The sequence below is a fragment of the Equus caballus genome, chromosome 15 (assembly GCF_041296265.1).
Source record: "Equus caballus isolate H_3958 breed thoroughbred chromosome 15, TB-T2T, whole genome shotgun sequence".
NCBI classification, from domain to species: domain Eukaryota; kingdom Metazoa; phylum Chordata; class Mammalia; order Perissodactyla; family Equidae; genus Equus; species Equus caballus.
In genome coordinates, this window is record NC_091698.1 from 78,498,175 (window position 1) to 78,522,425 (window position 24,251).

The 24,251-nt window shown below is 36.7% G+C and overlaps 1 long non-coding RNA gene across 2 annotated transcripts in view; it reads right to left on the reverse strand.

Annotated features, from left to right (window-relative positions):
- Positions 1–24,251, reverse strand: part of LOC138917889 (uncharacterized) — a 460,015-nt gene that overhangs the window by 311,677 nt on the left and 124,087 nt on the right. The window contains exons 3-5 of one of the 2 annotated variants that reach the window (XR_011426496.1): positions 16,256–16,388; positions 15,581–15,745; positions 14,240–14,354 (exon numbers count right to left, since the gene is read on the reverse strand). This is a non-coding gene — a long non-coding RNA (uncharacterized lncRNA). The remainder of the gene's footprint in view (positions 1–14,239; positions 14,355–15,580; positions 15,746–16,255; positions 16,389–24,251) is intronic. The other variant, XR_011426497.1, reaches the window with a different exon arrangement.

Here is a 24,251-nt window from a genome sequence, read left to right on the forward strand (position 1 = left end):
GGGACGCTTACCACAGCATGGCTTGCCAATCAGTGCCATGTCCACAGCTGGGATCTGAACCCATGAACCCCAGGCCGCCAAAGCAGAACGTGCGAACTTAACCGCTGCACCACAGGGCCAGCCCCATGTTGTTTTTTTTTAATATGAAGACTTTGAGTCTTGGAAGCCTGCATTCTTCTGTGTCCTTAACACCACACAACTCTTTGGTATATTTAAAATAATTCCCAATAAACTGAATATTTCACAGAAATTTTACCTGATTGTGGATACAACTTACAAAATCCTTCTACTGACAAATAGTAGTACACTATTTCACACTCAGAAAGCAATCATTTCTTGATCTGAAAACCCTGTTCCTGCAAATTTGTCCAACCATCCATCTATTCATTCATCTACTGGATAATTGACCAAAGCCCTCTGCCATGGAATGCCTTTTCCAAAGAGGAAGTCAAGTAACTGAGAATTACTGCCTCTTGTTGAGGAGAAATATGTAAGAAAAGAAGTAGTCCAAGTTTCCTCATCTGTACAATGAGAATAACAATGAATATAAAACTCTTTGCACAAGGCTGAGGAATATAGTCAACCTTGAATGAATGGTAACACAGGTACAGTGGAGCACTTAAAATAGAACTGAACGCCTATGTTTAGAGGCATAGTCCCGGGAGATGAGCAGGAGGGTCACCCCATCTCTTTGCAAACACTCAGGAATGTGTTGAAGTTGCTTGTTACTTGTTTGGTGAGTGGGGTGAGTGTAAGGCATTGTAGATTCACTCTCAGCAGTTTCTTAAATGACGGTGGAGCTTAGAGCATCATGGAATTTAGCTGTGTTCTGAAACAAACCAAAGTATTCATTAACAAATATCTGCTAAGCATCCACTACTCATCCTTTACTCAGCACTGTTCTGCATGCTGAGGATACAGGAGTGAACAAAACAGACCAAATTCCTACTTTCATGGAGCTTACATTCTGGTGGCTACAGTCTCCAGATGACTAGGGTAGAAGAGGGAGCCAAGAGGATAAAAAACTCCCCTTCAAAAGGGTAAGGGAGTTTCTCATGCCTGCCGTAAGCCTCTTTCTATGGGAGGTATCAGCAGCAGCCACGTGTCCCTCTGATGAACTCTGGAGCATCTGGAAGCATCCTGTGTTGTTTCTTGTTTTGTTTTAGCAATTCCAATTAATTTCTATACATATTTTCCATTGAAGAAAATTTATGAGTTCTTTTGGCATCTTTCCCTTATTGCATCATGACAAACACAGAACTAACATAAGTGAAAAAGTCAATCATGCTATGTAACAAGAATTATTACTATACTGTAATTTGTGTTGAATTTCACATCACAATAAAGTTCTATTTCAAAACTTGCTTTACTTGGAGGCACCTTGAACTGACTTCTTTTAATTTTATATACTTTCTTTTTAATGTGGATGATTAAAGACATCTGATGAAAAGTGACCTAACTGGAATTTATTTAATTATATAATGTTTCTTGGGATTTATTTTAATAGGTTAAAAGCATCAAGTCTAACATTGGAATCTCCCCATGTGATCTTCATTCCATTTTTCTTGATAAAAAGTGTTATAATCCTTACCAGCATGACAGCTGACTTACGTGGCTGCTTTCCAGCAATTCTAGAGTTTGCATTTAGTGTTTTCCTGGAGAGTTCATACACTTTGTATATTATGGGTACCATCCATATTATATTTTCTTTTTTAATTTCTGTGATTGATAGTGATTCAGCCTCATTGCCAATTGCCTTTTCTTAGACTGTTTTATTTTAACTTTTTGGTGAGAATATTTAAGTTCTACTCTCTTTTTACATAATTTTAAATTTCAAATTTTACTCAGTGAAAAAGTTCCATTACAAAGCTTTATCATGAACTCTACATGCGAAGTTTTTCCTGACACATAGAGCTGAGAAATTTCCAAACTTGTAGTGGCAACAGAACTATTATAGTTCTGCAATGTAAGCAGGTAGTTCAATTTCTGAAGTTTAAATCCTATAAGTGAACCGAATTTATTTAGTCTTAGGAGAAACAATTTGTGAATGCTCACGGCAGCATTATTTGAAATCATCAAACCTGGAAATAACACAAAGGTCCATCAACAGGTAAATAGATAGACAAAATGTTGTATACACAGAGAGTGAAACATTATTTGTCAGTGAAAAGGAATGAACTACTGATACCATGGATGACTTGAGAATACCTTATGCCGAGTGACAGAAGCAAGAGAAAAACGAAATACATACTCAATGATTCAATTTACTTAGGACGCAAATTAATATATGATGACACAAAGCAGATCAGTGGTTACTTGGGATGAGGGGTGGAATGAGGGATCTTTTGGGGGCAATGGAGATATTCTCTTCTGTGCTGTGATGATGGTTTCATGGGTGTCTACAGTTGACAAGAATCATCAAATTGTATATTTCACATGAATAAATTTATTGCGTAAAGTATGTTCCTCAACAAATCTGATAAGGAAAATAATTTCTTGAAAGTGGGAGAAAGAAAAATCACATATAAAGCAAAGATATCTAGTTTAACATTAGAATTATCTTCAAGATTAAATTCTCAAATTCACTAGTACTTCTTCAAAATGATGAACGAGGAATTTAGCTCTTTAGTCTAGAAGTCTATTCAAATGTCTCTCTCTCTTTTACATTAAACATACACACACACACAAACACACACATGGCATTTTAATATTGAAATGCAAAGGGTGCTTCTGTTATCCTCTTTAAGCACTAACTCAAGCTCTAAGACAAAGCTAATAAGTCAAGTTATAAGCCAAATGAAAATATGTGAAGATGAGGAAGAACAGAAATTTTTGTTCCCCTAAATTTCGTATTCATGAATGATAACATGCATTCTCAGTCTCTGACTTCTATGGTCTTTATGCTGCTAACCATGCTTTCGGAGGGAGCAAACAATCCTAAATTTCCCCCACAGCCTTGTGTGCTGCCAATAGCAACCTCTCTCCATTGGCCAGAGTTTGAAATAATCATTGAAGCATTTGCCCCACTAACCATATTGAGTAATGTAGGTAAAGTTAACACTCTGAGTAGTAGAATCTCTTTCTTAGAAAATACAAAAATGAGTCGTATGAAGAAATTAGGGGCTCCTGTCAGAGCTTGGAGATGGCTGTGGGTCACTTCCTCAGCAGAGCTCCAGGACAGATTCAGATTGTCTCCTGGTTGTTTCTCTAAGGGCAGACATTGCACTTAGGAAAATTTTTGCATTTCGGATAGACAAGTGAACATTCACTGAGGGCAAAGTCACTTACAGTGTAGCTGGAAAATTCCAACAGCTGATGTGTACATGCTTCTTGTTGTTAACAGTGTCCTCCCAATTAAAAAAATTAAATATCTTCTCCTTAAAAGATAGGCTGTTTGAACTGCCAGCCTTCTTTTATAAACCTGTAAAGGGAAAAATTAACTTAATGTTCTTTCTGCCTGGAGTTCTTCATGCCAGTCTTCATAAGATATCTGCATAGCTTGCTCTCTTGCCTCCTTCAGGTCCTTGTTAAAATATGACCTTCTCAGCAAAATATTTCTGACAGCTTATTGAAAACTGAACCCTACCAAAACTCATCCCCCAGCCACACAAACACACACACACACACCCCACTATGCCCCTTCTCTTTTTTATATTTTTTCCATCATTCCATTATATGGTAAACTGGATGTGACTGATTTATTTTCTGTCTTCCCTCCTCCCTCAGCAACCTCCACAAGATTTTTTGTCTGATTTGTTCACTACTGTATTCTGAGGTCTAGAAGTGTTCCTAGAACACAGTGGACACTAATTAAATATGGATGAATAAATGAATGAATAGCTATGCTACAGAGACAGGAGGATAAGTCCAATATACAGATCAGAGCCCAATTCATTGACAGTCTGGTAGAAGTAAGCAAGTTTTCCTTACATTTTGATAGGAAATCCTCCATGAGCCTCCATGAAGAAAGTGTCTAGAATTCCATACCTCAGTATTTTCCAAACTATTCCAATTATTTTTCCATGAGATCTTTTCCATGTGTTTCTTATAAAAGAGTGTCTATGGATAATCAAATTTTATAAATATAGATTATATTCATTTCTTAGAGAAATATAAGGTACATTTTATTAAGAGCTCTGAGAAACTCTGCAATAAAATCAAATAAAAAAGACGTCAACAAACTAGTCAATTTTTTAACCCACTTCCCCAAATTTATTTGATAGTAATAGTTTCCTCCCCTTTGAAATGTCTAACATCATATTGAACAGTGGTACTCAGTGAGGCATGATTTAGGAAATTCTGGCAAATTCAAACTATTCTTCATCTCTGAGGGAAAAGAAAAACTACATCAGTCATTTAAAGATGCAGAAGGTATAGCAGCATTATGAAGAGAATTGCTTAAGAATTAAATTTAACCAAACAAGAAGTAAGTCATAATAATGAATCAAAGGGAGAAGGACAAATATTTTATAGAAACAATGCGAACTACGGGTTTATACTTAAGGCTTAGCAATAAAATTATATAGACTTAAGGCTAAGTCCATGTAATTGCTGATTAATTTTTTGAAGTTTAGTGCAGTTTAAGAAAGGATTTTGAAATAGAATATATAATACAAAAATAATACTGATTATACATAAGTAAGACAAAGGCATACAGATGAGAATTAGAAAATAATGAAAGTTACACTTACAAATAGTGGATAGTTTCTCCATTGAATTTTGGGACAATTAACCCTCCATTTGGGGTGGTGGAATGCCCATCATAAACATAAAAAATTAGTTACTGATTAATTATGTGTTAACATTTAACATCAAAAATAAAATCATGACAAGATGAGTAAGAACGAGGAGAATATTTCAATAATTTGGGGCTAACGTCTTTCTAAGCAGAATGCCATGATCAGAAGGCTAATAAAAAAGTCACGGGTGTGTTCCAATGAACTTACATATTGTACATGGAGAAAGTTACAAAAGATTTTAAGGAGAAACAATTTTTAAAATATATTTGCAACATATATGACAAAGAGTTATGTCTTTTACTTACAATTTTTACAATTTAATAAGAATGAAGTCAACCTCAAATCCACGGCTTTTCTCATAAAAGAAAGAAACACAGGTAAAGTATTGAACTTCTAAAAAGAGGCTTAAATTCTTTTAATTAAGCATCTATCAGCTTGACAAAATTAACAAGATCAGTAATTCTTAGACTCTGCAAGTGTTTGGGGAAATACACACTCCCAAATATTGCATTGGTAAGAGTGTCTTTCTCTCTCAATAAGTACCAGAACTGAAACTACTTTTCACCTCAACAGCTCTACTTCTAGAAACTTATCCAAAAGAGAGAAGTGAAAATATGCAAAACAACGTGTCTATATTCAAAGGAACTTTTCTTTTTTTAATTGAGAAATTAACTACTAACAATTAAAACGTGGGAGGATTTGTAGCATAATTTGTAAAATAGGGGCTTTGGAATCAGGACCCAGCTAGACTGAATACTAAGATGTTGGGCAGTGTCTTAACTTCCTTAGGTCTTAGTTTTTCAGGTTACAAATACATACACACATACAACACACACATACGCACAAACACATCCCAATATTTTATGTAGCACTTCAAACAAATGACATAAATCACGCCCTGACATGGAAAATGTTCTGATACATCGTTAAGTCAAAAACAACCTGGTCCAGTGTACATATTAGATATATCACATTTATATTGTATGCCCAATCATATATCATATCATGAAAAAAGACATAGTAAACTGCTAGCAATGATTAAATCGGAGACTAGGGAGGTGGTAGTCAGGGAAAAGGATTAGGTAGAAGAGGAGACTTTTATTTTCTACTTAATATAGTCTATAATGTTTAAATATTTTTCAACTAATATAAATCAGCAACAACAACAGAAATACCTTCAAAAAATTTCAAAGCCAAATAAGCTTATTTGGAGTATCTTCATACCACTCGGTGAAGATTGCCCCATGAAGGCAGGACATGTTGTCAATGCTGTTCACTGTCTTCTCAATTTAAAATTAAGCAAACAAAAAGTCCACCTCTGTACTCAAAGTCAGGTATCCATGAGATTCATAGATCTCCATCTACTAATCTTTATATTTAAAAAAAAAAGCTTCCAATAACTTATTTTTGAATCCTAAGAACTGAATTATCCATCAGTTAATTAATCCTTTTTCAGGATTAGAATAGGATTTAATAATGAACTCAGGGGAAGCCTTTTAAAAACCATTTTTTAAACTCTCCTGGATTTGAAAGTAAAGTAAGACACTGAGTTGAGATACAAAGAGCAAGCTAATCTCAGAGTCAGAGGTTAATCCTAGGATTATGAATTTTAATAGTTATGTATGTAATTTCATCATTTGAAGGGAAAGACTTAAATGCTGTTTCCATGTTTGCTTAAATAATCTATCACTGCAGCAATTCACTGAAATTTAATTACAGCCTGGATGATGATTCTCGCGCCAGACGTGGAATACCAACTACTGTGGACTCCTCCAATGTTCGTTTCAAACTGGAATGCAACGCCAGGGGTATCTGAAGCAATGATGTGGTGGAGAAACACCAGTTTGCAAAAAGAAAGACACCTGGTGATTTTATTACTCTAAAAAGAGTAGCTCTATGAAAACATCTTCTGGGGATAATTTTTTAGCTAAAAAGAAAGAGTTCACCATACACTTAATGACATGAATTTGTTCTGGAACTAGACCAATATTTCCAGGGTTCATAGAATCAGAAACTCAATATCTTCAGAACTCTTCTTTTTTTTTTAGAAAGATCTTTGTAAAGTAGCGAAAGCTCTCTTATTAACTGAGAGTAGATAATAATTTAAAGCAAATGCTATATTGGAAATGTATCATTGAAATATATTTTAAATTAAAAAATTGCTTTTCATACCTGAAGAGGTGACCTATTGTACTTTATGAAACAAAATAAATAATCTGAAGCCACTAAATTGATACATTTTAAGAACTCCTATAGCTCACTTTAAAGATTTTATTAAAGTTGCCTCTAAGCTTTCTCACTTTAATTTAATTTATGTTTTCCAGATATATCCTTCAGGAGACATACAAACATTTCATCCAAATACTCTATGTATTAACACTTTGCTGATAGCGGATATATATACTGCATCCTCTCTCCATGTACATCAGTACCTCCTCAGCACAAACCACCAGCATGTTCAACACTTCCCTCCCTTCTTCAGTACTTCCTGTGGCTCCTAACAGCAGCCAAAGGGATTCTTTTACAATTCAACTCTCATCACGGCACTCTTCTACACAAAATCTTCCGCTGATCCTTGACTCCCCACCACCCCAATTACAGAATAAATCCAAAGGCCAGAGACGATCTTCATGACCCGGCCCACCTAGCATTATCTTCCCTTGCACTGCTTTGGAGGCACTGCCTTGCATCGTGGTCCTCAAATATATCCTTGCACTCTTTCTGACATGGAAAGGTCTACCCACCAGTATGTCTGTTGCTTACTCCCCCTCTTCATTTAGATCTCTGCTTAAACATGACCTCAGTGAGTCTTCTTCTGAGACCTGTTACCATCTTGTCTTGTTGTTATGTCTGACAGTGTATTATATATTTGTTTTAGGTTTTTGTTTTGGGGTACTCTTGATATCTGTCATCACAAGAATATAAGCTCCATAAAAGTGTGGGTTTTGACTGTTTCAATACCAGATGCATGATACGTACCCAATAAATATTTGTTCAATAAATTAATGAAGATTTTAAGAGATAACTCAATGTTATTTTATTTTCCAGAGTCTATGACTTTAATATTTTTAACATCTGATGATTAGTAAAGACCAGTCAATTAATATTCCTCAAACAATATCTTGGTACTCTATAAATCCTCAAGGGAAAAGAATTTAGGGAAGAACATCTTAATTAACTGAGAAAAACCTTTATTCTCTAAGGTGACATGAGTTGGTTAATTTTATCGGGATGGAATCACTATAGAGACGCAATATATTTAACAAGAAAATAAAGTTAGTCATCTAGGGCATTATGAGAGGCATCTGGGCCCTAACCTATGCCTACTTAAAGCCATATACACCTAACCTCAGGTATGACGTCAGAATTGACTTATGATATTCAGAAAATGTTTAATTCCTCTCTGGATGACTTTCTATCAGGTTTAAATTAATATAAAATTAAAAACATATTTTACAAGTCCTTAATATAATAAAATTAGCAATAATTACAAGTCTTAGTTATTGAGTCTTCTGTATCTCAAGAATCATGCTAAGCTTTTTTATATATGTTAGAGAGATAGTGTAGACTACCTGCCTGAGTTCGAATCCTAGTTTTGCCTTTTATAAGCTGTATGACCTTGTGAGAGTTACTTCATCTCTGGTTACCTCCATTTCCTTGCCTGTAAAACTGGAATAACGATAACACCTACCTCAAAACATTGATTTAACAATTAAATGAGTTTACTTATGTAAAGTTTTTAAAACAGGGCGTGGTAGGTAGAAAGTGCTCAATAAATGTTAGCTACTGGTATCTCTAAATTTAAAATAACTCTGCAAGATTGAGGTTGTTATCCCAATTTTTCAAGGGAGTAGATTCAGTGATAGTAAGTACCTTTTTAAAAGTTACAAAGTAAGTGGCAGAACCTAGAAATGAACATGAGTTTATCAGGTTCCAAAATTTGTAGTAGATTCACTTTGTGACAGTCCTCCTGTTTTATGTCACCATATGGCCTCATTTCCTGTTGACTGGGATGAAGACCATAACATTGATGATATCAATTTGCTCCCCCCAACACCCAAATCTCTCTGTATAATTTTATCCTTTCCCCCTGTTTCTGTATTTCATTGAATAAATCATGTCTTAGTTTTTACTACTTTCCTTCTCCATTGGATTCTCAATACGCATAAATATAATTGTCTTTTTCATTCTAAAACAATTAAACAATAAGAGATACATAAAAATACACTCTTCTTTTACTTCTTCATGAAACTCTCTTATTTGTCTCTTTTTCATATCCAGATTTTTAAAAAATTAATCTTATCCACTGTCCCAAAGCTCCCATCTGGTAGAAATCCTTTTTAATTTAGCTTCCGTTACCATCATTCAATGGAAATTACTCTCTTAAGACTAAATTTCCAAATCAGCTGTTGCTCCATCATCTCCCTTTGACCTTCCTGCAAGGCTTGACAGTTAACGTTCCCCTCTTCACCACTCTCTTGGTTTCTGTGGCTCTGAACTATGCAAAATTCCCATCTATTTCAATTATTGTTTTCCACTGGTTAACTTTTTTGAAATTTTATAATATTCTTTCATCCTTTAAATGATAGAATTTCCCCCAACTTTCTAAACTGACTGTACTTTCTTTCTTAATTTGTGGTCACATCCACTTCTAAACCTTAACTATAGATGATATAGATATTTCCAACACCTTGTCTTTGGACCTTCAGTTCTACCCAAATCTAGGCACACTTTCAACCACTTAGAGAATTCTCCAATTATGTGCTCTTCTAATCCTCAACCTCAACACAATCTTTTAGTCTACGAACTATCATTAATAAGTGGAAGTAGATCTAAGCTTTCTTTTTCCAACAACATTCATTCTCACTTGTTCAAACTCTTCTTTCCACTCCTTTATTCCACCGAAACTGAGACACTTTCTGGCAGTACCTGAAGTGCAGCACATTATCTATGTGAGGATGCTTTAAAGATCATAAAGATATTTCATTGCTCTTTATTTGTTTTGAAATTCGCCAATGTTTAAGACATACTTCCTCTTCCTTTTCTGATATCAGCATAGAAGAAAATTAGTTATATTATTCTATACTACGATTTTCCGTGACTTATCTGTTAGCAAATAACCCTCGTTTTCTTTTCTACTCCAACAAGTGGTATACTATCAAGTATTTAACAACAAGCTCTCCAGAGGTGGGAGATCCTATATTTATTATGTGGTAGATAAACTTAGTGTGTTGGGAATACATGTAAGGAAGACAGACAAGATATTGCTCTAAAGAGCTTCTATTTTTGTTGGGAGAGACACAACAAACAAAAAACAATAACAAAAATAAACAAACCAGTTTCTCATAATAAAATTGGCTAAGTAGCAAATGAACAGAATTGTGAAATTAAAGAATAATAGTGGTTCATAGCTAACAGAATGGCTCTTTCTTCTATTTTCTCAATTCTAAACGTCTTATTTAGTAAAGACCCAAAGCTCTAACTTACTTTGTATAATTATGAAAATAACTTATTTTTACTCGTTCTCTAAAGTTTGATGCCATTTTTAGAACTTTCAGAAATCAAGTGACTAGAATACAAAATGGTGGGATTTAGTGGCATACATAAAGTAAACAGGTGTATTCTTCCTCCTACCCCTTGCACACGGCCAGAAGGGAAGAGATGTTGTCAGAGGCATATGATCACTGACCTTTAATATTGAAAGGAAATGAAAGAGGGTCAGGTGGGGAGAAAGTAATTTCTTTTATGCCTTAAGGGTGACTTAGGCCTGTTTTCTTCTTTTTAAAGATTTCCAAACATCTTTGCAGAAATATCCATTATACCATTGACAAGATTTGCATTAGTAATAGAATCATAGTTTATTATTGAGCAACATTTAGCAATTATGTCGAAACAACTGCCAATTAGCTTCCACATAGTATCATCCCAAAGAAATGATTACAGTCTTTATTTCTTGATCTAATAACTATGTTCAAATAGTGAAATAGTTACTTATCTAAATGATAACCATTCATAAATGTATCATAAATCATAGTCATGGGTTATGTTTATTGTCTGTATTTCACAGATATTTTCCATTATGACTTAAGGTGAGGTATGAAAATACTTTCTTATTTAGACAGCGACATTTTGTACAGCTTTCTTTAGACTTCAAGACCTAATTCAGGCAACTGGCTTGGGAACGTAAGTGCATGTATTATTATTTTCATTACCACATTATTCATTTATATAGCATCTCCTTTCCTCAAGGACCTCAGGGTGATTTACAAACATTAATTGCCAAATACCCATAGTGTTCCTTTGAGATATGTAAGCCTGAAGTTGGGCTAATTAAAAATTGTAAGCAAGTCCTTATCTTACACACACACACAACTTATTTACAAAATAACCCTTTCTAGGCTGTGCAGGAGTGAGTGATAGAGAAACGACAGCAGCAAGTTGCTTAGGCCAGATGGCGGCAGGACTTGTGAGACTCTGGCCCTTCTGTTTGAAGTGATTTGCCACTGTAGGAAACCAAAAATGAGAGGGTATGAAGCTAAGTCCATGGAAAGTTTAATTACACTAACAGAAGTCTAACTTCAAGCTTGCGCCCTTCTGGGATAGAAGGAAAATTCCACCTCAGTCATTATTGAAGTTCTTTCTCTATCATAGTATTGCATTAGAATCTCAAAGACCCATGTGATATTCAAAGGAGGGAACTTTAATGCCCAACCTCTCTGGGCTACTCCTAACATCCTTACTGCTGTTGGTTCATTGCAGTCTAGTCACTCTCTGCCTCTGTGCCACATGCCTACCACACCACCTCCGTGATCACACCATGCAGCCAGCCTCTCTACATTCTGGCCACATTATTGGGATACTGCTGTAGAGAATAGCAACAAAGCCAAAAATTGATTTTGAAAAAAAATCAATAAATTTGATGAACCTCCAGTAAGGCTTGCTCAAGATAAAAAAGAGCAAGCCAAATAACCGATATCAAGAATGAAAAGGAAACATTATAGATCAGACATTAAAGAAACCTGTTGATAAATACAATTTTAGATGAAATATAACGATTCCTAGAAAACACAATTCATAAAACTGAAAAAGAAAAAAGATAGAAAAACTTTTATATTTCTTTACCTATTAAAGACATTCTCAATAACTTCAGGTTTGTGACGTAGGGGAGGCACCCGGGGATGTTAGACACTAAATCTGTCACTCTTTTCCCTGGCTTTATTTTTCCCTTCTGTAAATGAGGAGGTTGAACTGTATTATCATTCCAGAAAGAAAACTCTAGGCTGATAAACTTTCACCAGAGAACTGGGCCAAATATGTAAGGAAGAAATAATACCAATGTTTTATACACTCTTCCAGAGAAGAGAAAAAGTGGGTACACTCTTCAATTTTTTATGTGACCATCATAACATTGATACCAAACCACAAAAAGAACAGAACAAAAAAAGGAAAACATAAGCTAAGCTCATACATGAACATAGATGCAAAAAATCCTAAACAAATATTAGCAAAACTATTTCAATGATAATTGCAATATATCATGACAAAGTAGCATTTATTTCAGAAATGCAATGTTGATTTAACATTAGAAAATCATTATGCTCTGCCCTTTTAACAGAGTAAAAAAGAAAAATCATATGATCATCTCAATAAATGTAGAAAAAAGTTTAATGAAATTTAATATTGATCCACGATTTAAAAAGAAAATCTTGGCAAACTAGGAATGGAAGGGAGATTTCTTAATCTTCTAAAGGGTATTTACCACAAACCTACAGCAAGTATTTAATGAGTAGTCATACTTTCTCTTTGAGACAAGGAACAAGACAAGGATGTCTACTCTCACCACTTGAATTCGATACTTTTTTAAAAAACTGGATACTGATGATATACACAGATATATCAAAAGTAAGAACAGTGGTTGCCTTCAAGAAGGTAGAAGGATATCAAGTAAAAATGGATAATGTAGGTCACGTTTATTTCAAAACTATTCCTATATTACTGTAACAGCAGTAATGATAGTTTGATGTTTGGGATCATATTAATTGACACATTGTAATGGATTTAGAAGAGAACAATACAGCAACTCACGAAACCTGAATTTCAGGCAAAGGGGATTGAGGCAAGGTAAGGATGCCAAAAAAAATCTTACCTGACTGGCAGAATTCTAATCAGATGTCAGTGAATTCTGTGTGGCACGGGCCACGGCTGGCCCTTTCCCCAGTGGTCTGCTTTCATGAATTTTTCAGTTCCCTATACCTGGTGGGAAGCCCATTGTGACAGAAGCCTTCTTAAGTATTGTCACAGATGATTACCTTCCTTGTTGACCCAGAAAAGACACAAACATACAACCTGGCTTCACCAACCTAGAAGTACAGCCACCTCCCAAGTTGTAACCTTCTCTATCTGGAGCCGTGAGAACGTTACCTCTGTAAGCCTCAGTTTCCTTATCTGTACAATGGAGATATTAATTGTTCCTAACTCAGAGGGTTGTTATGAGGGTGAGAGTTGACGCATGTAAAGCATTTAGAACATTGCTTGCCATGTAGTAAGTGCTCAGCAGGTATTGGCTATTACTTTGATCATTAATGTCCACCAGGAGGTGGACTTAGCCTTTGGTACCTAAACAACAATTACATCAGAATATAATCAGTACATTGGGTCATTTGTCCTTGTGTGGCAAGATGAGTTGAATATTAGTTGGCTAATTGGGTTGAGATAAGCCAAGCCGAGGCTGGTCCTTTCTCACAGTCTTGCTTTCCCAAAGATGAAGATTGAGCCCAAAAGCCCTTCCTGCTGATCCCCCATCTCATGCCTTCCCATTTCAGGTGGAGAGCTGCTCAGACAAAGTTTTCTCTCTCTTTCTCTCTCTCTCATGATATCACTTGCACAAACATATGCATCTACACAAGATTTGCAAGGCAAAATTTACATACACAAACTGTTTGTATCGACAAAAGGAAGTCACGCCACACACTCCCAAAACATCTTAGATCCACAGCTCTGCCTCAGCCGCCTCATAGGATTTACTTCACGAATTTTCATTTAGACTCTCAGGCTATAAGAGCTGCATTGTAAAACAGCTTTTCTTAAGGAAAATTGAGGGGTGCCTCTGCATTATAAGATGGACCCTAAAGGATATATGCAGCATTCAGGTGGGGTTTTTTCCCTTCAAAACAAAGGATCAGCCTGCTCCAAAAGTAAGTTCAAGTGTCAACCTCTTATAAAGCAGGAAGTGCTTTCAGCTTGTGAATAACAATAAATAAATACAACAAAACTTAAGTGCCAAGTTTCAGCCAGGACCATAAAATGAGAAAGCTTGGTAAGACATTCTTCAGGATCTTTTTCGAACAATTGTATGATTCCATGTTTTAAATATTTCCCCCAAGGGTATTAAATCATGAAAAACAAGCAGAAGACCTTAGATGTTTGTCTTAATTTGGGTTTCTGTTCTTTAAGATACTGACTAATTGTGAATCCTTGAGGATATGGACAAGAGTAATTACCTGAGGAGCCCAATGTGATAGCCGCTTACATGGAAAAATCTGGAAGCACATCATTTGTGCTGCACTGATGGCCACTGCACTGCTGGCGTTGGTGGCATCAGGCGCCATCCTGAGGCTTTGGGGAAGAAGGAACAGTTGAAGATGAAGTGTTAGATGAAACCAGTATCTCAAAGTAAATGCCCAGGTTCGGTGCAAATGGAGAAAAGTGGTGGATTAATGTTAGCAGTTTTCTCCAGGTGAATTAAATTATTCACTGAGCCAGCAAGTTTCCTATCTACTCATTAACCACTTCAGCAAGTCCTGGAGTAATTGAGGCAGAGTGGTCCTGTTGGCTCCTTGCCCCTAACATGCTTTTCAGGAAATGGAAGTCAAGTTGGATATAATTAGGTGGGGTCCAAATTAAAATGTAGTGATAGTGCACATATGCCTTTCTCCCTGTTACGCCCTACATCATTTTCAAGGTGAATTTGCCAACCCAAGAAAAAATAAAAATAAAGCTCATTGTCTCACAAATGGGAAAGAGATTTGCAAAAACAAAAAGGAACTCTTTTTGACTTTCTTGCTTACACATTCTAGACTGACTCCCAGGATATATTTACTTCCAAAACACTTTCACTTGTTTGATTTTTTTTTATCTCCCCTTTTTGTATCTTATTGTCACAGCATTCTGTATAGATTAACTCATGGAACTATAAACACCTTTCCAGGTGCAAGACTCTTAAAAGTTGATAATTATGCTAACATCACCGAAGTTTTGTAATGAAAATGCTGATAAAAATATTCATATGAATGTAAAGTGCATAAATGCTATAAAAATATAAATGTACACCATAGAATATCTACATAGATATAATCTCTCTTTTGCAACACGTAATAGCTGATCTGTTTCTGGAAGGTTATATCTGGCTCAGGTTGGAGACAAAATCCAGTCAGTAGAAAAAAGTGCCTTGGAGGTACCGCCAGGCCACATTTGGCAACAATAGTGATGTGCGACAGCACTTAATGAAATATCATATCTTTTCAATTAAAACTTTATATACTGGAGGTTTACTTAAATTACACCAAGTAATTTTCAAATCTAGAGCTTAGTGAGGCATCAGAGATGAACTGTGTGCCATTTCAAAGCATTCATGTGAACACTTAATCATTATTTTTCATCACTAAAAAACCACTTTTCGCCCAAATAATAAATATTGAAAGAAATGAGTGTCCTATCATACAGCATCTATTTTTATTTTAAATGATTTATCCTTTTCTGAAGAGCCAAAATGAAATTAAGCTCCATCAAAAGTCCTCTTCATGCTTTCCAAACCAGAGTTAATAGGCTGTCACTTTACTTACGCGGTTCTCTTGATTCTGTGATTATGGAACAGCAGTTTTCTGACTGGTTTCTTCCAATGTGGACAGCTGATTGTAGACTGAGGTTAGTTGGTATTTGTCTGGAAGGAAAGTTATCCCCAGTGCTCGGTGGGATGTTGTGGTCAGAATCCTTGCCAGCAGCTCTGCCTGAGAATCAGCAAAGGAGCAAAGTATATTCAGCACCTCCTTTTTCAGTCACAGTTATAAAAGAAGCAGACATACATTTTATGAGAGATTGACTAAATTCTTCAAACAATCCTCGTAGGGGGAACTGGTAGGTGCCAGATTGTTATAAGGAGACTATCCAGAAAAGGAAAAGGCAATTTTAGATGAAAGGAGTGTTTTTTATTTACTTTTATTATGTGTGTGCATTTGTATATATGACAAGCTTGTGGCCCTAGGAATTATCAAATTAGTAGATTTTGCATCTGCTGATTTCTCTATTTTTCAACCTCATAGTTAATTTATTTAACTGCATCCTCATTAGGAGTTCTGAGCAAATAATATCACCATTTAATTGGGTAGGTATTACATGCTTGGCAAAATACTTCAACAGCTATACCTTATTATTTGATCTCCATAATACTTTTGGTTAACTTGGGGTGGTATCATTTTACCAATAAAGAACCTGAAATTCAGAGGAGGTATATGACTCGCCTTAAGTGTATACTGCCTTTTTGAAAGCTGCAGCTAAGTAGAATGTCCTCGTTTCTAGTAATCCTACTAGATCTTCCTACTCTACCATATGGCCACCTATGATGATATTTCTTCAGGAATTGCACAACTGGTTCTAAAAACAAAAGCAAGGATAAAAGCAATTACTCAATTTACATCATTTGATAAGAGCTGTTTTGTATACCAACATTTCCAAATAATAGAGTCACCATCAAATACATGGATTATTATAATTTTAAAAAGTGTCAAAAATAATGGGAAGGTTGTTGCTAGACGCTAGCCAACTGATGGATTAGCTAAGATACATTCACAAACAGTACTTAAGAGAAGTCAATCTGGAGTGCTACTGATGACCCTTCTCTTTGGTTACATGTCACCGAATGACTCATCTCCCTCAACCGTCATCCCAGTGACCGTAAATACTGTGAACACTGAAGAGGGGTAGATGAGGTGCTTTCCTATTCCAGCACAGAATGGGTTTCACCCCTAATGAGAAGTAACGTACATCAGCAACAACTGAAAGCAGTACACCCTTACTCACGTCAACGTATTTTGACATATATAATCTCATTTGATCCTAAGAAGACCTCTGTAAAATAGGGAAGATAAAAACCACATTTGAGAGGGAGAGAGAGACCACTGAGGCTCAGCAAAGTGAAGTGATTGCCTCAAGGTCTCACACCTCGGAAGGGGCAGTTCAGGAACAAAAATTCAAATCTTTTGACGCCAAATTCAGCACTTTTGGAACCATGTCTGTGAAAACAGAGAACCTAGGAATGTTTGCTGGAAATATTTTTTTGCTTCTTCTGTCCTCTCACTAGACATGACTAGGAGCTCATTGCCCCAGAGATATTGCATAAAGGATTTTCTGCCTCTCTCAGGTGGACAGAAGGGGAATGCCAGGACCTTTCATCCATTTTCCTTTCCCATCAAATAAAACGGTGATATGTAGGCTCTTTGTATTAGAGAAATGCAAGCAGGAGGCCAAGTGGAACAGGAAACAGATGTATTTGTGCTGCCTGAAGCTTATATAATTGGATGGCCTTTTTAAGAAAAATTATCCAAATTATAAATACAAAATTAGATATTAAAGCAAATGTTTATTTAAAGTGAGTAAAGAAATCCCAAACCAAGTACCAATTTCAAAAAACTGACAAACTGCAATATACAGAAAATTAATGTCATTTATTTATTAAATGACATATGGCAAAAATATCATTTTTCCCTGTTTTCTGGATGAATAGCGTTTGCCTCTTCAGAGGACAAGGATTTTTTCATGTAATTTTCAATAAATAAAGCAAAAAAGATGATTGTCATTCTTCTACATGTTTTTCCTCCCCGTTAACTAACTTAGGAGCCAAAAGTCATAAGGCACATTCATATCGAAGTATGACATCTGGCCTCCATCTTGGATGAGTAGGCATAATGGGTATGAAGAGTATTATGGGAAGACATTTCTATACCAGGAAGGTTTAAATAAAAGCTTGTCAGTGTTCCGTGGAGGAAGAGCTCAGCAACACCAGCTTAGCAACCCTTCCAGGTAACTATCTAATCAGAGCTAGTAGTGCAGAAGACACACACAGCCACTTTGGAAAATGCCCATGCTGCCAAACCACAAGAGAAGCACTAGCTTATGTGCTTCTTTCCTAGCTCGAGAAAGTGTGGTGGAAGGAAGGACTTTCCTACAGACACAAAGGAAAAAGTAGTCTGCTCTCAGGAGTGGTCCTAATAACACTCTGACTGATCCTCCTTTGCATTCATTCATCCAACACACACACACACAACCTTTAATGTGCCCGGCACTATGCTAAGCCCTGGAGCTGTAGCAGTAAGCAAATCAGCATTCCATCTATGCTGCCTGAGAGGTCACCTCTCACAGCTGAGCAGATTGACACATGTAGGAAATTTCTATTCCCAGGGGAATATAAGATCCTGGGGTAGAAAAACTAAGTTCCCTGGGAAATTCTGAACAATTTTTTCTCCCTAACTTTATGGAATTCTTGACTCTCAACTGTGGGTTGAAGTAACTGGAACATTCCTTAGCTCTGATCCTCACAGGCATTAGTACCATGCAGGCACATTTCACTTGCTGACATTTGGCATCTCAGGTCGTTGTAATCCAAATGAAGTCTCTGTAGCAATAATGGTGATAGTCACATAAAATTACAGAAGCAATTTAAACCAGAAAAGAAATATCTCCTCACATGAACTCTCTATGACAGCGCTGGGCTGAACTACCCTATTGTTTTTAAATTCATACCACCACGTAGAAAAGTTTTAAAGATGCCATAAATCCCTTCAGCAGAATTTAGACAATCACTCACATGACATGTCACATTTGGGGGCATATTTTCATCATTACTCATTGTGTTTGTCACAATACTTGATATTACAAACAAGACCCTCATTTTAAGAAGCTCATTTTCTGGCATATAATTATCCTCCTAAAACTATAATCCTTTGTTTGTGAAAGCATGATTTATTTCTATGGAAATATGATTACAACTTTAGGTAAAGGAATAAACAGGAGAAACAGATGAAACTTTTAAAAGTATCCTTCTTTCATGCAAATTTCTCGAGCAATAAAGTGAGAATTAAGAAAATAGAACATGCATGATGGGCTGGCAAAATTGTGGCCGAATACAATTTCTAAAATTTTCTCAGTACTAGGTGCTTGAAAGTACACAGTTTATTTAGGATGACTGCAAGTGCTGTCTCACCTTTTATGCACTTTCACTTTGGGGTAATTTACATATTTGGCAAAATTTTTACTTTACTTAATTCTTAAATTTCACTCTTCCTATAAATATTTTTAATGTTTCCAAACTCCTATTTCATCCAAAAAGGTAAAATTTATGAAGGTCATATTTATGTCAGCAGCTTTCAGGATGAATTCTGCAAACTGCTTTGCCGATCATTGACTTTCCAACACTATGTTTAAAACAGCAAAAAATGTTAATGCAGAACCTTACGTATAACACACTTATCTGCTGATAATGATAGATATACTGTGATTAGCCTATTCAGTCTAAATTATTTCCCAAAAACCCCATTGGTTACATAATTATCGTATCCAAGGTATATTTCTTTTGAATTCTTACTGTTGACTCTATTTTTTTTAAAACTATTGATCTACCCATCTTGTTTACCCTTTCTCCTTCTCTGAGGTCATTGGCATGCCTCTCTCCTGCTTCTCCTTCTGCATCTCTGATCACTCATTCTTGGTCTCTTTTCTGTGCTTCCATGCATCTTCTAACATCTAAATGAGGCAATTCCACAAGCCTCCAATGATGATAGTTTGCTTTCATCTTGCTCATTCGTGCTCCTGTGTTTACTCCAAATCTGATGGCATCAAATGCTACTGCTTGTCAACATCTCCCAGGTCAAACTCTTCCTACCTGACTTTCTAAGTGGCTCATGATTTATCCTTATCTTCCTCAGGGAAAACATCATGTCACACTCAATTAGCTAAGGAAAAATCTTTTTCTGAAATGTACTCCCTTTCTTTACCATTTCTTGCTGCTCATGGCTGCAACATTCTTTTTACCTCCCACACTAGAAACCTAGCAGTCATCTAAATTTTCCCTTTGCCTCATCCTTTGAATCCAGTCTGTCACTATATCAATACACTTTCTTACTTAAAAAGTCTCCTTTCTCTCTATTCCCACACCAGTCGCATAACTGGAGCCTTCATCACCACCAACTATGTACTTCCCAGCTGATCTCCTTCCTCACCATTATTCCTCTTGCCAAACACAAATGGATTGATCCTCCAAAAACAGCCCATTAATCATGCAAATCCCTATTTCAAAACATGATGTAGTTTCCTATTTTCCACCTCCTGCTTCCAGTCTAATATCTCCTTCTCCATTTTATTTATCCAAACTGATTTCTGACTGATCCCCATTATATGGTTCGTAATACAGTAGTCCCTTCTCGCAAATATTGTCCTACTGATCTTTCTCTTAGTGTCTTTGTTCATGTTGGCCCTCTCTCTAGTAAGATATAATTATTATCTCCACCTATTCAAGTTCTACTCCTATTTCAAAGTCCACCAAATTTCCTTGCCTCTAAGTTCACACACACTGATCTCTCCCATCTCTAATGTGCTATCACACTGAAGTTCTAAGCTATTTGGAACAATTCAAATAAATGGCTGAGGCTGCCTGGATGACACGTTTTGGCCAAATCTCAAGGGGTTCCTGCATCCTAGTGAGTCCACCATAATTTCAGCTGTGATTGCCTCTTTTACACTTTCAAGAACTCAAATTCTGAGAGAGGTGTCAGAAGGGCATCATAGGCGGACTCTGAACTCACCTCCTCCCATGCATACAACAAATTTACAAGTACTCTGGGAACAATTACCCCTGAGAGAGAACTGAAAGTTAGATAAAAAGAATTCCAAAGCAAGGGACAGTCCTAACTGAGGTGGAAGAGGCAGAAATTCCTTTCTGGAGAGAAAAAGGCCACCTTTGCAAGCCACAGCACTTCATGGCCAGCCAGGAGTAATCCTAAGGTATGCAGCCTTCCCTGGAGGAGTGAGGGACCTGAGCAGGAGAACATTACTGCTATAAGCAGCTTTTGGATTTGGCACAACCAAGATGAGTGTCATAAATCTAGCTTTGCTGGCTACTAACAACGATGAGGAATACCCCTAGAAAAGCTGTGGGACATAATAGAAAAAAAGCTGGCTCTTAAAGGGCTGAGACAAAACTTTACCCATTTCAGAAAGCAACCTAAAATCACCAGAAAGAAAGATGCAGAGTCTTTCATGAAAAGAGATTCACGTGATAGTCTCTGGGTGCATCTTGGTGAGAGGTGAGACCTCTCCAGGGACTGAGACATTGGCAGCAGCCATTATCATGATCGAGTACAGGCATGCTGACACAGACACTGACAGATGCCATTGGACTTCTTCCCCTGGCCAGTTAGCCCAGAGTCTGCCCCACCCACTAGAGTATGGATTTAATCCAGGTCAGCCAGGGCAGGCAGCCTGCCCTAGGGACTGGCCCCACTCAACAGCAAGCCCTTGGGCAACTTGTAGGCCTGCATAGGCTGGTTGCCTAGATCCTCTGCAGTTGGGTGATTGGGTCTGCCTCTGTGGGGCAGGACATGCATGAGAAGTGAGTGGAGTATGTCGGGCATTTGTGGAGTGTGTGGGGCCTCTGCAGTGAGGTGAATGGGTCTGATTTAGAGTGTTGGGGAATGCATACAGGGCAAGACTGTCTTGATGGTGGATATGGACCTGTGGGTGGTAAGGCTTGTCAGCTGCAGAAGACTTATGCTTCTCAAATAGCCACATAAGAGATTGGCTCCACCTTCCAAAGCCTGAAACAATTGGGTGCTCCATCACCTGAGGCCAGCCCCACTCAGCTGTAATCCTGAAAGAGCTGACAAGAGCCTTGCAGGCTGGAGGCCTACAGTGATTTTAAGCCCCTGAGGCTAGCAACCAGCCATGCAGGGGGCCTACTCACTTAACCGAAAAACTTCAAAAGGAATGTGCTATTATACCTTGCAGCCAACTGTACAGGGGCTCCCTATCCCAGAACAAGTGACTGAAGGGTCCACAGCAGCCACATGCAGCTGAGCATTACAACCATCTGGCCAGTGGGACATCCTAGCCTCCCTGGGTACCTTCAGGAAGAGCAACACTTCTGCAACAGAAGGACACATGTAGCCCACACGGGGATCACTACTGGAATATTTGGAACTGTGACAAGAGGGAAACACACTGCTGGGCCACATAAGGCATCTCTTATATAAAGCCACCTCTCCAAGATCAGGAGACATAGCTGAGCCACATAATACATAGATATAAGCACAGAGAAAGAGGCAAAATGAGGAGGCAAAGGAATATGTTCCAAGCAAGAGGACAGGACAAAACCCTAGGAAATGAACTAAATGAAACTTAAATAAACAATCTACCTGACAAATAGTTCAAGCAAAAAGTCATAAGGATTCTCACTGATCTTGGGAGAAGAATGGATGAATTCAGTGAGAAAGTCAACAAAGAATTTTAAAAATATAAAAAGGAACCAGTCCAAAATGAAGAATACAATACTGGAAATGAAAAATTCACTTGAGGGACTCAATAGCAGAGTAGACGATACAGAATGGATCAGCGAGCTGGATGAAAGACTAAAGGAAATCATCCAAGCTGAACAGATAAAAGAAAAAAGAATTAAAAAGAATGAGAACAGTCTAAGGGACCTCTGAGACAACACCAAGTACACTAATATTCGTATTATAAGTGTCCAAGAAGGAGAAGAGAGACAAAAAGGCAGACAATCAATCTGAAGAAATAATAGCTGAAAACTTTCCTAACCTAAGGATGGAAACATATCCAGGTACAGGAAGCACAGAGAGCACCAAAGAAGATAAACCCAAAGAGGTCCACACCAAAACACCTCATAATTAAAATGTCAAGAATTAAAGATAAAGAGGAATCATGAAAGCCACAAAAGAAAGGCAACAAGTTACATACAAAGGAAACCCCATGAGGATATCAGATGACTTCTCAGCAGAAAACTTATAGGCTAGAAGGGAGTGACAGAATATATTTAAAGTGCTGAAAGGAAAAAACATACAGCCAAGAATACTCTACCTGACAAGGTTATCATTCATAATGGAAGAAGAAACAAAGAGTTTCCCAGAGAAGTAAAAATTAAAGAAGTTTATCACCAAGAAACCAGTTTTACAAGAAAAGCTAAAGGGGCTTATTTAAGTGGGAAAGAGAAGACAACAAATAGGAATAAGAAAATTATTTTAAAAAAAAGGCAATAAAGTCACTGGTAAAGCCAAAAATACAATAAAGATAGCAGACCAACTACCCATGAAGATAATATAAGGGTCAAAAGACAAAAGTAATAACATTACCTATTTCCATGATAAGAGGGTAATGGATACACACACACACACACACGAAGAGGTTAGATATGAGTTCAAAAACTTAAAATGTGGGAAGAGGAGAGTAAAAAAGTAGAGCTTTTAGAAAGAGGTCAAACTAAAGAGACCATCAACTTAATATAGATTGCTCTATATGTAGGTTATTATATATGAACCTGATGGTGATCACAAACCAGAAACCTATAATAAATACGCAAAAAATTAAGAGAAAGAACCCAAACATAATACTAAAGAAAGCCATCAAACCACAAGGGAAGAGAACAAAAGAAGAAGAAAGGAAGAGAGAAGAACTACTAAAACACCCAGAAAAAAAGTAACAAAATAGAAATAAGTGCATACCTATCAATAGCTACTTTAAATGTCAATGGACTAAATTCCCCAATCAAAAGGCATAAGGTGGCTGACTGGATAAAAAAACAAGACCATATATATGCTACATACAAGAGACACACTTCAGATCTAAAAACACTCACAAACTGAAAGTGAAGAGATGGAAAAAGACACTCCATGAAAATGGCAATGAAAAGAGGCTGGGGTAGTAATATTTATATCAGACAAAATAGACTTTAAAACAAAAACTGTAACAACAGACAAAGAAGGACACTACATAGTAATAAAGGGAACAATCTAACAAGAGGATATAACACTTACAAATATTTATGCATCCAACATAGGAGCAACTAAATGTATAAAGCAATTATTAACAGATATTAAAGGAGAAATAGACAGTAACACAATGATAGTAGGGGACTTTAACACTCCAATTACACCAATAGATAAATCATCCAAACAGAAGATCAGTAAGGAAACATTGGCCTTAAACAACACATTAGACCAGATGGACTTGGTAGACATATACAGAAGATTCCATTCAAAAGCTGCAGAATACACATTCTTTTCCAATGCACATAGAACATTCTCCAGGATGCATCACATATCAGGCCACAAGTTTCAATAAACTTAAGAATATTGAAATAATATCGAGCATCTTTTATGACCACAAAGGTATGAAAACTAGAAATCAACTACAAGAAGAAAATCAGAAAAGCCACAAACTTGTGGAAATTAAACA